An 8,921-nucleotide genomic window follows, 5' to 3' on the forward strand; every position below is an offset into this window, starting at 1 on the left:
TTACCTCGACCAGCAGTGAAAACCGGTCTGTTTTCAAAAGGAATCTTTGTAATCTCTCCTCATACACAACACAGAGTGGCATGGCCAATGGCTGACATTGGCGAAGTAAATCTCGGCTCACATATAAACTTATTCAAGATCAAGAGTAACACTGAAGTTCGCATAAAACACATCACAGATAATGGATATTGTCATTGTTGTGTGCGTAGTGTTAATCACACTCACTGTTTATATCCGGTGGTGGCGGGCAGTGGTGGTGGGGGAGTCGGGCAGTGGTGGTGGGGGTGGGGGAGTCGGGCAATGGTGGTGGTGGGGGGGGGGGGGAGTCGGGCAGTGGTGGTGGTGGTGGTGGGGGAGTCGGGCAGTGGTGGTGGTGGTGGGGGAGTCGGGCAGTGGTGGTGGTGGTGGGGGAGTCGGGCAGTGGTGGTGGGGGAGTCGGGCAGTGGTGGTGGGGATGGGGGAGTCGGGCAATGGTGGTGGTGGGGGGGGGGGGGGAGTCGGGCAGTGGTGGTGGTGGTGGTGGGGGAGTCGGGCAGTGGTGGTGGTGGTGGGGGAGTCGGGCAGTGGTGGTGGTGGTGGGGGAGTCGGGCAGTGGTGGTGGTGATGGGGGAGTCGGGCAGTGTTGGTGGTGGTGGTGGTGGGGGAGTCGGGCAGTGGTGGTGGTGGTGGTGGTGGTGGTGGTGGGGGAGTCGGGCAGTGGTGGTGGTGGTGGGGGAGTCGGGCAGTGGTGGTGGTGGTGGGGGAGTCGGGCAGTGGTGGTGGTGGTGGGGGAGTCGGGCAGTGGTGGTGGTGGTGGGGGAGTCGGGCAGTGGTGGTGGTGGTGGGGGAGTCGGGCAGTGGTGGTGGTGGTGGGGGAGTCGGGCAGTGGTGGTGGTGGTGGGGGAGTCGGGCAGTGGTGGTGGTGGTGGGGGAGTCGGGCAGTGGTGGTGGTGGTGGGGGAGTCGGGCAGTGGTGGTGGGGGTGGGGGAGTCGGGCAGTGGTGGTGGGGGAGTCGGGCAGTGGTGGTGGGGGTGGGGGAGTCGGGCAGTGGTGGTGGTGGGGGGGGGGAGTCGGGCAGTGGTGGTGGTGGTGGTGGTGGGGGAGTCGGGCAGTGGTGGTGGTGGTGGGGGAGTCGGGCAGTGGTGGTGGGGGAGTCGGGCAGTGGTGGTGGTGGTGGGGGAGTCGGGCAGTGGTGGTGGTGGTGGGGGAGTCGGGCAGTGGTGGTGGGGGTGGGGGAGTCGGGCAGTGGTGGTGGGGGAGTCGGGCAGTGGTGGTGGGGGTGGGGGAGTCGGGCAATGGTGGTGGTGGGGGGGGGGGAGTCGGGCAGTGGTGGTGGTGGTGGTGGTGGGGGAGTCGGGCAGTGGTGGTGGTGGTGGGGGAGTCGGGCAGTGGTGGTGGTGGGGGGGGAGTCGGGCAGTGGTGGTGGGGGTGGGGGAGTCGGGCAGTGGTGGTGGGGGAGTCGGGCAGTGGTGGTGGGGGTGGGGGAGTCGGGCAATGGTGGTGGTGGGGGGGGGGAGTCGGGCAGTGGTGGTGGTGGTGGTGGGGGAGTCGGGCAGTGGTGGTGGTGGTGGGGGAGTCGGGCAGTGGTGGTGGTGGTGGGGGAGTCGGGCAGTGGTGGTGGTGATGGGGGAGTCGGGCAGTGGTGGTGGTGGTGGGGGAGTCGGGCAGTGGTGGTGGTGGTGGGGGAGTCGGGCAGTGGTGGTGGTGGTGGGGGAGTCGGGCAGTGGTGGTGGTGGTGGGGGAGTCGGGCAGTGGTGGTGGGGGAGTCGGGCAGTGGTGGTGGGGGTGGGGGAGTCGGGCAGTGGTGGTGGTGGGGGGAGTCGGGCAGTGGTGGTGGGGGTGGGGGAGTCGGGCAGTGGTGGTGGTGGTGGGGGGGGGGGGGAGTCGGGCAGTGGTGGTGGTGGTGGTGGGGGAGTCGGGCAGTGGTGGTGGTGGTGGGTGGGGGGGGGGGGAGTCGGGCAGTGGTGGTGGTGGTGGTGGTGGGGGAGTCGGGCAGTGGTGGTGGTGGTGGGGGAGTCGGGCAGTGGTGGTGGGGGAGTCGGGCAGTGGTGGTGGTGGTGGGGGAGTCGGGCAGTGGTGGTGGTGGTGGGGGAGTCGGGCAGTGGTGGTGGGGGTGGGGGAGTCGGGCAGTGGTGGTGGGGGAGTCGGGCAGTGGTGGTGGGGGCGGGGGAGTCGGGCAATGGTGGTGGTGGGGGGGGGGGGGAGTCGGGCAGTGGTGGTGGTGGTGGTGGTGGGGGAGTCGGGCAGTGGTGGTGGTGGTGGGGGAGTCGGGCAGTGGTGGTGGTGGTGGGGGAGTCGGGCAGTGGTGGTGGGGGTGGGGGAGTCGGGCAGTGGTGGTGGGGGAGTCGGGCAGTGGTGGTGGGGGTGGGGGAGTCGGGCAATGGTGGTGGTGGGGGGGGGGGAGTCGGGCAGTGGTGGTGGTGGTGGTGGGGGAGTCGGGCAGTGGTGGTGGTGGTGGGGGAGTCGGGCAGTGGTGGTGGTGGTGGGGGAGTCGGGCAGTGGTGGTGGTGATGGGGGAGTCGGGCAGTGGTGGTGGTGGTGGGGGAGTCGGGCAGTGGTGGTGGTGGTGGGGGAGTCGGGCAGTGGTGGTGGTGGTGGGGGAGTCGGGCAGTGGTGGTGGTGGTGGGGGAGTCGGGCAGTGGTGGTGGGGGAGTCGGGCAGTGGTGGTGGGGGTTGGGGAGTCGGGCAGTGGTGGTGGTGGGGGGAGTCGGGCAGTGGTGGTGGGGGTGGGGGAGTCGGGCAGTGGTGGTGGTGGTGGGGGGGGGGGAGTCGGGCAGTGGTGGTGGTGGTGGTGGGGGAGTCGGGCAGTGGTGGTGGTGGTGGGGGAGTCGGGCAGTGGTGGTGGTGGTGGGGGAGTCGGGCAGTGGTGGTGGGGGAGTCGGGCAGTGGTGGTGGGGGTGGGGGAGTCGGGCAATGGTGGTGGTGGGGGGGGGGGGAGTCGGGCAGTGGTGGTGGTGGTGGTGGGGGAGGCGGGCAGTGGTGGTGGTGGTGGTGGTGGGGGAGTCGGGCAGTGGTGGTGGTGGTGGGGGAGTCGGGCAGTGGTGGTGGTGGTGGGGGAGTCGGGCAGTGGTGGTGGTGACTGGGGAGTCGGGCAGTGTTGGTGGTGGTGGTGGTGGGGGAGTCGGGCAGTGGTGGTGGTGGTGGTGGTGGTGGTGGTGGGGGAGTCGGGCAGTGGTGGTGGTGGTGGGGGAGTCGGGCAGTGGTGGTGGTGGTGGGGGAGTCGGGCAGTGGTGGTGGTGGTGGGGGAGTCGGGCAGTGGTGGTGGTGGTGGGGGAGTCGGGCAGTGGTGGTGGTGGTGGGGGAGTCGGGCAGTGGTGGTGGTGGTGGGGGAGTCGGGCAGTGGTGGTGGTGGTGGGGGAGTCGGGCAGTGGTGGTGGTGGTGGGGGAGTCGGGCAGTGGTGGTGGGGGTGGGGGAGTCGGGCAGTGGTGGTGGGGGAGTCGGGCAGTGGTGGTGGGGGTGGGGGAGTCGGGCAGTGGTGGTGGTGGGGGGGGGGGGGGGAGTCGGGCAGTGGTGGTGGTGGTGGTGGTGGGGGAGTCGGGCAGTGGTGGTGGTGGTGGGGGAGTCGGGCAGTGGTGGTGGGGGAGTCGGGCAGTGGTGGTGGTGGTGGGGGAGTCGGGCAGTTGTGGTGGTGGTGGGGGAGTCGGGCAGTGGTGGTGGGGGTGGGGGAGTCGGGCAGTGGTGGTGGGGGAGTCGGGCAGTGGTGGTGGGGGTAGGGGAGTCGGGCAATGGTGGTGGTGGGGGGGGGGGGGAGTCGGGCAGTGGTGGTGGTGGTGGTGGTGGTGGTGGGGGAGTCGGGCAGTGGTGGTGGTGGTGGGGGAGTCGGGCAGTGGTGGTGGTGGTGGGGGAGTCGGGCAGTGGTGGTGGGGGTGGGGGAGTCGGGCAGTGGTGGTGGGGGAGTCGGGCAGTGGTGGTGGGGGTGGGGGAGTCGGGCAATGGTGGTGGTGGGGGGGGGGGGAGTCGGGCAGTGGTGGTGGTGGTGGTGGGGGAGTCGGGCAGTGGTGGTGGTGGTGGGGGAGTCGGGCAGTGGTGGTGGTGGTGGGGGAGTCGGGCAGTGGTGGTGGTGATGGGGGAGTCGGGCAGTGGTGGTGGTGGTGGGGGAGTCGGGCAGTGGTGGTGGTGGTGGGGGAGTCGGGCAGTGGTGGTGGTGGTGGGGGAGTCGGGCAGTGGTGGTGGTGGTGGGGGAGTCGGGCAGTGGTGGTGGGGGAGTCGGGCAGTGGTGGTGGGGGTGGGGGAGTCGGGCAGTGGTGGTGGTGGGGGGAGTCGGGCAGTGGTGGTGGGGGTGGGGGAGTCGGGCAGTGGTGGTGGTGGTGGTGGGGGGGGGGGGGGGAGTCGGGCAGTGGTGGTGGTGGTGGGGGAGTCGGGCAGTGGTGGTGGGGGTGGGGGAGTCGGGCAGTGGTGGTGGGGGAGTCGGGCAGTGGTGGTGGGGGTGGGGGAGTCGGGCAGTGGTGGTGGGGGGGGGGGGGAGTCGGGCAGTGGTGGTGGTGGTGGTGGTGGGGGAGTCGGGCAGTGGTGGTGGTGGTGGGGGAGTCGGGCAGTGGTGGTGGGGGAGTCGGGCAGTGGTGGTGGTGGTGGGGGAGTCGGACAGTGGTGGTGGTGGTGGGGGAGTCGGGCAGTGGTGGTGGGGGGGGGGGGGAGTCGGGCAGTGGTGGTGGGGGAGTCGGGCAGTGGTGGTGGGGGTGGGGGAGTCGGGCAATGGTGGTGGTGGGGGGGGGGGGGAGTCGGGCAGTGGTGGTGGTGGTGGTGGGGGAGTCGGGCAGTGGTGGTGGTGGTGGGGGAGTCGGGCAGTGGTGGTGGTGGTGGGGGAGTCGGGCAGTGGTGGTGGTGATGGGGGAGTCGGGCAGTGTTGGTGGTGGTGGTGGTGGGGGAGTCGGGCAGTGGTGGTGGTGGTGGTGGTGGTGGTGGTGGGGGAGTCGGGCAGTGGTGGTGGTGGTGGGGGAGTCGGGCAGTGGTGGTGGTGGTGGGGGAGTCGGGCAGTGGTGGTGGTGGTGGGGGAGTGGGGCAGTGGTGGTGGGGGAGTCGGGCAGTGGTGGTGGGGGTGGGGGAGTCGGGCAGTGGTGGTGGGGGTGGGGGAGTCGGGCAGTGGTGGTGGGGGAGTCGGGCAGTGGTGGTGGGGGTGGGGGAGTCGGGCAGTGGTGGTGGGGGGGGGGGAGTCGGGCAGTGGTGGTGGTGGTGGGGGAGTCGGGCAGTGGTGGTGGGGGTGGGGGAGTCGGGCAGTGGTGGTGGGGGAGTCGGGCAGTGGTGGTGGGGGTGGGGGAGTCGGGCAGTGGTGGTGGTGGGGGGGGGGGGAGTCGGGCAGTGGTGGTGATGGTGGTGGTGGGGGAGTCGGGCAGTGGTGGTGGTGGTGGGGGAGTCGGGCAGTGGTGGTGGGGGAGTCGGGCAGTGGTGGTGGTGGTGGGGGAGTCGGGCAGTGGTGGTGGTGGTGGGGGAGTCGGGCAGTGGTGGTGGTGGGGGGGGGGGGGGGGAGTCGGGCAGTGGTGGTGGGGGAGTCGGGCAGTGGTGGTGGGGGTGGGGGAGTCGGGCAATGGTGGTGGTGGGGGGGGGGGGGAGTCGGGCAGTGGTGGTGGTGGTGGTGGGGGAGTCGGGCAGTGGTGGTGGTGGTGGGGGAGTCGGGCAGTGGTGGTGGTGGTGGGGGAGTCGGGCAGTGGTGGTGGTGATGGGGGAGTCGGGCAGTGTTGGTGGTGGTGGTGGTGGGGGAGTCGGGCAGTGGTGGTGGTGGTGGTGGTGGTGGTGGTGGGGGAGTCGGGCAGTGGTGGTGGTGGTGGGGGAGTCGGGCAGTGGTGGTGGTGGTGGGGGAGTCGGGCAGTGGTGGTGGTGGTGGGGGAGTGGGGCAGTGGTGGTGGGGGAGTCGGGCAGTGGTGGTGGGGGTGGGGGAGTCGGGCAGTGGTGGTGGTGGGGGGAGTCGGGCAGTGGTGGTGGGGGTGGGGGAGTCGGGCAGTGGTGGTGGTGGTGGTGGGGGGGGGGGGGGGAGTCGGGCAGTGGTGGTGGTGGTGGGGGAGTCGGGCAGTGGTGGTGGTGGTGGGGGTGGGGGAGTCGGGCAGTGGTGGTGGGGGTGGTGGGGGTGGGGGGGGGGGGTAGTCTGGCAGAAGCATGATGTAAGACGTCGTAGCAAACTGAATACTCCACTGGCATCCACATTGGCAGCAATATATGAGCTAGGAGTGGCTTAGTGTTCTGCCAACAAATCGACAAAATCACTAAAACGTCACAAATTCTAATTGAGCGCGATCGCGTCAATATTTCACTTTCAAGTTTGCAAGCGGAGAAGTAGAAAGAGTCCTTTTTTATTTTTGAGCAACACTTCTTGAAGTTTCCTCTTTCATCGTTGTGGGGATTTCTCAGCGCTGCCAGAGATCTTATACTGGAGCGTTCTAGAGAATGTGGAGGTGAGCAGGATGACATTCTGTCTCCGTGTGTGCCCAAACCTGCAAGGTACTTGACAAGGAAGAATCGCTCATTCATAGTGGCTGTGTTTCTTATCGTGGCCACGACTAGAGCGGCTAGTATAGCTATGGGGAGACGTATACAAGCCTTCCGACTATCATTCTGACAAACTACCTGGTGATTTGGCTCTTGCTGCGATGTTTCACTTTGTTTCGGCTACCTTCAAGTGTTCATGACGTGGCGTACTGGATTCCAAAAAATTCCTCATTCCAAGGAAATAGCGCCACGCGACAAAGCGATGCATTGACTCTACCTGCTAGCATATCGTCCCGTGGCGCCTTCTACCAGTATCCTTGCCAGGGAAGGAGGATGACATGGACTAGGACGGACGAAGAACCAGTGCCGCATTTTAGCAATGTGCAGTCTACTGGCCCTACCTGTACGTGTAGGCGCAATGGCAGTACACCAATAGAGCTAGATTTCTGGCAGATCACTACGAGCTACATGAAAGGATTAATTCATGCTGGCATAGGTGATTGGAGAGAGTATGACGGACTGTCTTGGTAAGATGCGACGTTTCCCAGCCCAGCGAAAATATAGCCACAGCATCATTGAAGGATATGAAAATTCGTGTTGCGTGATACAATGACATTAGATATGTGGATCAGTTATTTCTTCTTTCTTGGAACTTCTAATTAGAACACAAGTGCTCGTTCTTCTTGTATTGCTTGCACACCTGCTAAGCTTTGTCTCCACTTGGTATCCCATATTTTTTTGGAGTTAGGGCAGGTCTTGGAAACCTTAGGGCGCGTTCGAATTGTCTTCATCGACTGTTCAAACAAATTCTTAAAAGAGATTAGTTGAAGTGTCCCAATAGAACGGTTTCTATCATTTTAGTTTTTTTCAGTGGAATTGTCATGGCGATGATGACGTCCGATCGGATCGAAATCTCGACCTACACATGACATAGCTATTCCAAACTCTTCGGACCTAATCCACCTCTCCCATTGGATGAGGTTGTGGAGTTTCGAGGAGTTTCGTTTTTTTTCTGAAGAGGCCAATAAGGCCACCTGTTCAGAACAACAAAGCTCCTCGAAAAGTCAAAGGGTGACAATTCGAAAGCGCTCTTAGTGTCATTGTTACTGGGAATTCTGTGACATGTGCACAATGTATGCACAATGTATGCACAATGTATGCTTATTCATGTGCACAATGTATGCTTATTCATGGCACATACATGTACACATTTCAGATAACAGCACCAACATTTCCATGATGGAAGTTGGATATAATTATTATAGACATCACTTTGGCATGAAAAAAGAATTTTCGAAACATTATGCCCAAGCCACCTTTTAGCTTGGCCCTGCTCATATTATTGCAGGTATGTCAAGAACGTTAGTAACACGAGCGTGCGAGTCCATCACCCACGGTGCGGATGTAGTCATGAGTCTACAGCACTGCAATGTACTACTACTACTACTATGTTATTTAAAAAAAAATTCTTATGTACTATAATGTAGTGCCGTCTATACTCCGAGATTGTCCGTAAAATTGATATCAACATCAAGTATTCAACCGTCAAAATATCGATACAGAAACAACTATTCTATGGGTTCTCAAAGTCTCAGCAGAATGTACAGCACAACAATGAACCCACAGAAGAGTAACTCCAGTACCGTTCTAAGCATACGTGCCCTCATGTCCTTATGGCGCAGTAGCGAGCCATCCGTCAGCGGGACGTCGAACTGCTCCACGCTTCCCGGCTCCTCTCCGTCATTCCTCTCTGGAATCACGTACAGCTTCGCCGTCTTGGCAAACGTGACGCCGGTCGAGGTCATTGCGCTATCAGAATGATATCTACGGCGACTCATTGCCTTCGCATCGCCACCAGAACACTTCAGGGCTGATGGCAGTGTCGTGTTCCTTCTGCGATTTCTTACTCCACTCAGCTCACTGTCAGTCTTCTCCCCGCCATCAATCAGCCGCAGCAGATCGTCGTGAGCCTGGAATTGTGGCTTTTTCTCATCAGGCAACATGACTGTTTATATTCTTTGACGCTGGCCTCCTATGCGCTAGTGTTGGGCCTGACTGGTTCCAGAGAACACCATAATCCTCTTGGTCATTCAAACAGTTAGTGCGTGCGAACACCAGGCCAGGTAGATCTACCACTCACACCAAAAAAATAAAACCAAGGAATCGCTCTCTGTGACAAAAGATTTTTTCACGTAACGGGACGTGCAGAGTTTTCGGCTGTAGTCTAGACTGTAGACAGTGCACACGGGTGTTTCGCAGTGGCCACTCGTCAAGATGGCGGCAAATCCGAGAGTACAAAAATTTCGACTCTGGCTATGTGCGCGGCGGATGCGAATCTCGCACGTGCATGCAAAATCTAGCCTTCTGCAGATCTGGGTAGAGCAAGTGTGTTGGAACGACGACCTTTTCCGAGAGAGAATGTGGCTCTTTTCATCCCAACATTTTACTCGCCACGCTCTCCCTCCCAGCTTATTGATACGAGTTTGTGCTACCGAGTAGAAGTCTCCATCTTCAGAGTAGGCCA

General features: G+C 63.0%; 1 pseudogene; it reads right to left on the bottom strand.

Annotated features, from left to right (window-relative positions):
• Positions 1-211: 211 nt before the first annotated feature.
• LOC135812892 (basic proline-rich protein-like) lies at positions 212-8,400 on the bottom strand (annotated as a pseudogene).
• Positions 8,401-8,921: the final 521 nt, after the last annotated feature.

Source organism: Sycon ciliatum, chromosome 3 (assembly GCF_964019385.1).
Source record: "Sycon ciliatum chromosome 3, ocSycCili1.1, whole genome shotgun sequence".
Taxonomy (NCBI): domain Eukaryota; kingdom Metazoa; phylum Porifera; class Calcarea; order Leucosolenida; family Sycettidae; genus Sycon; species Sycon ciliatum.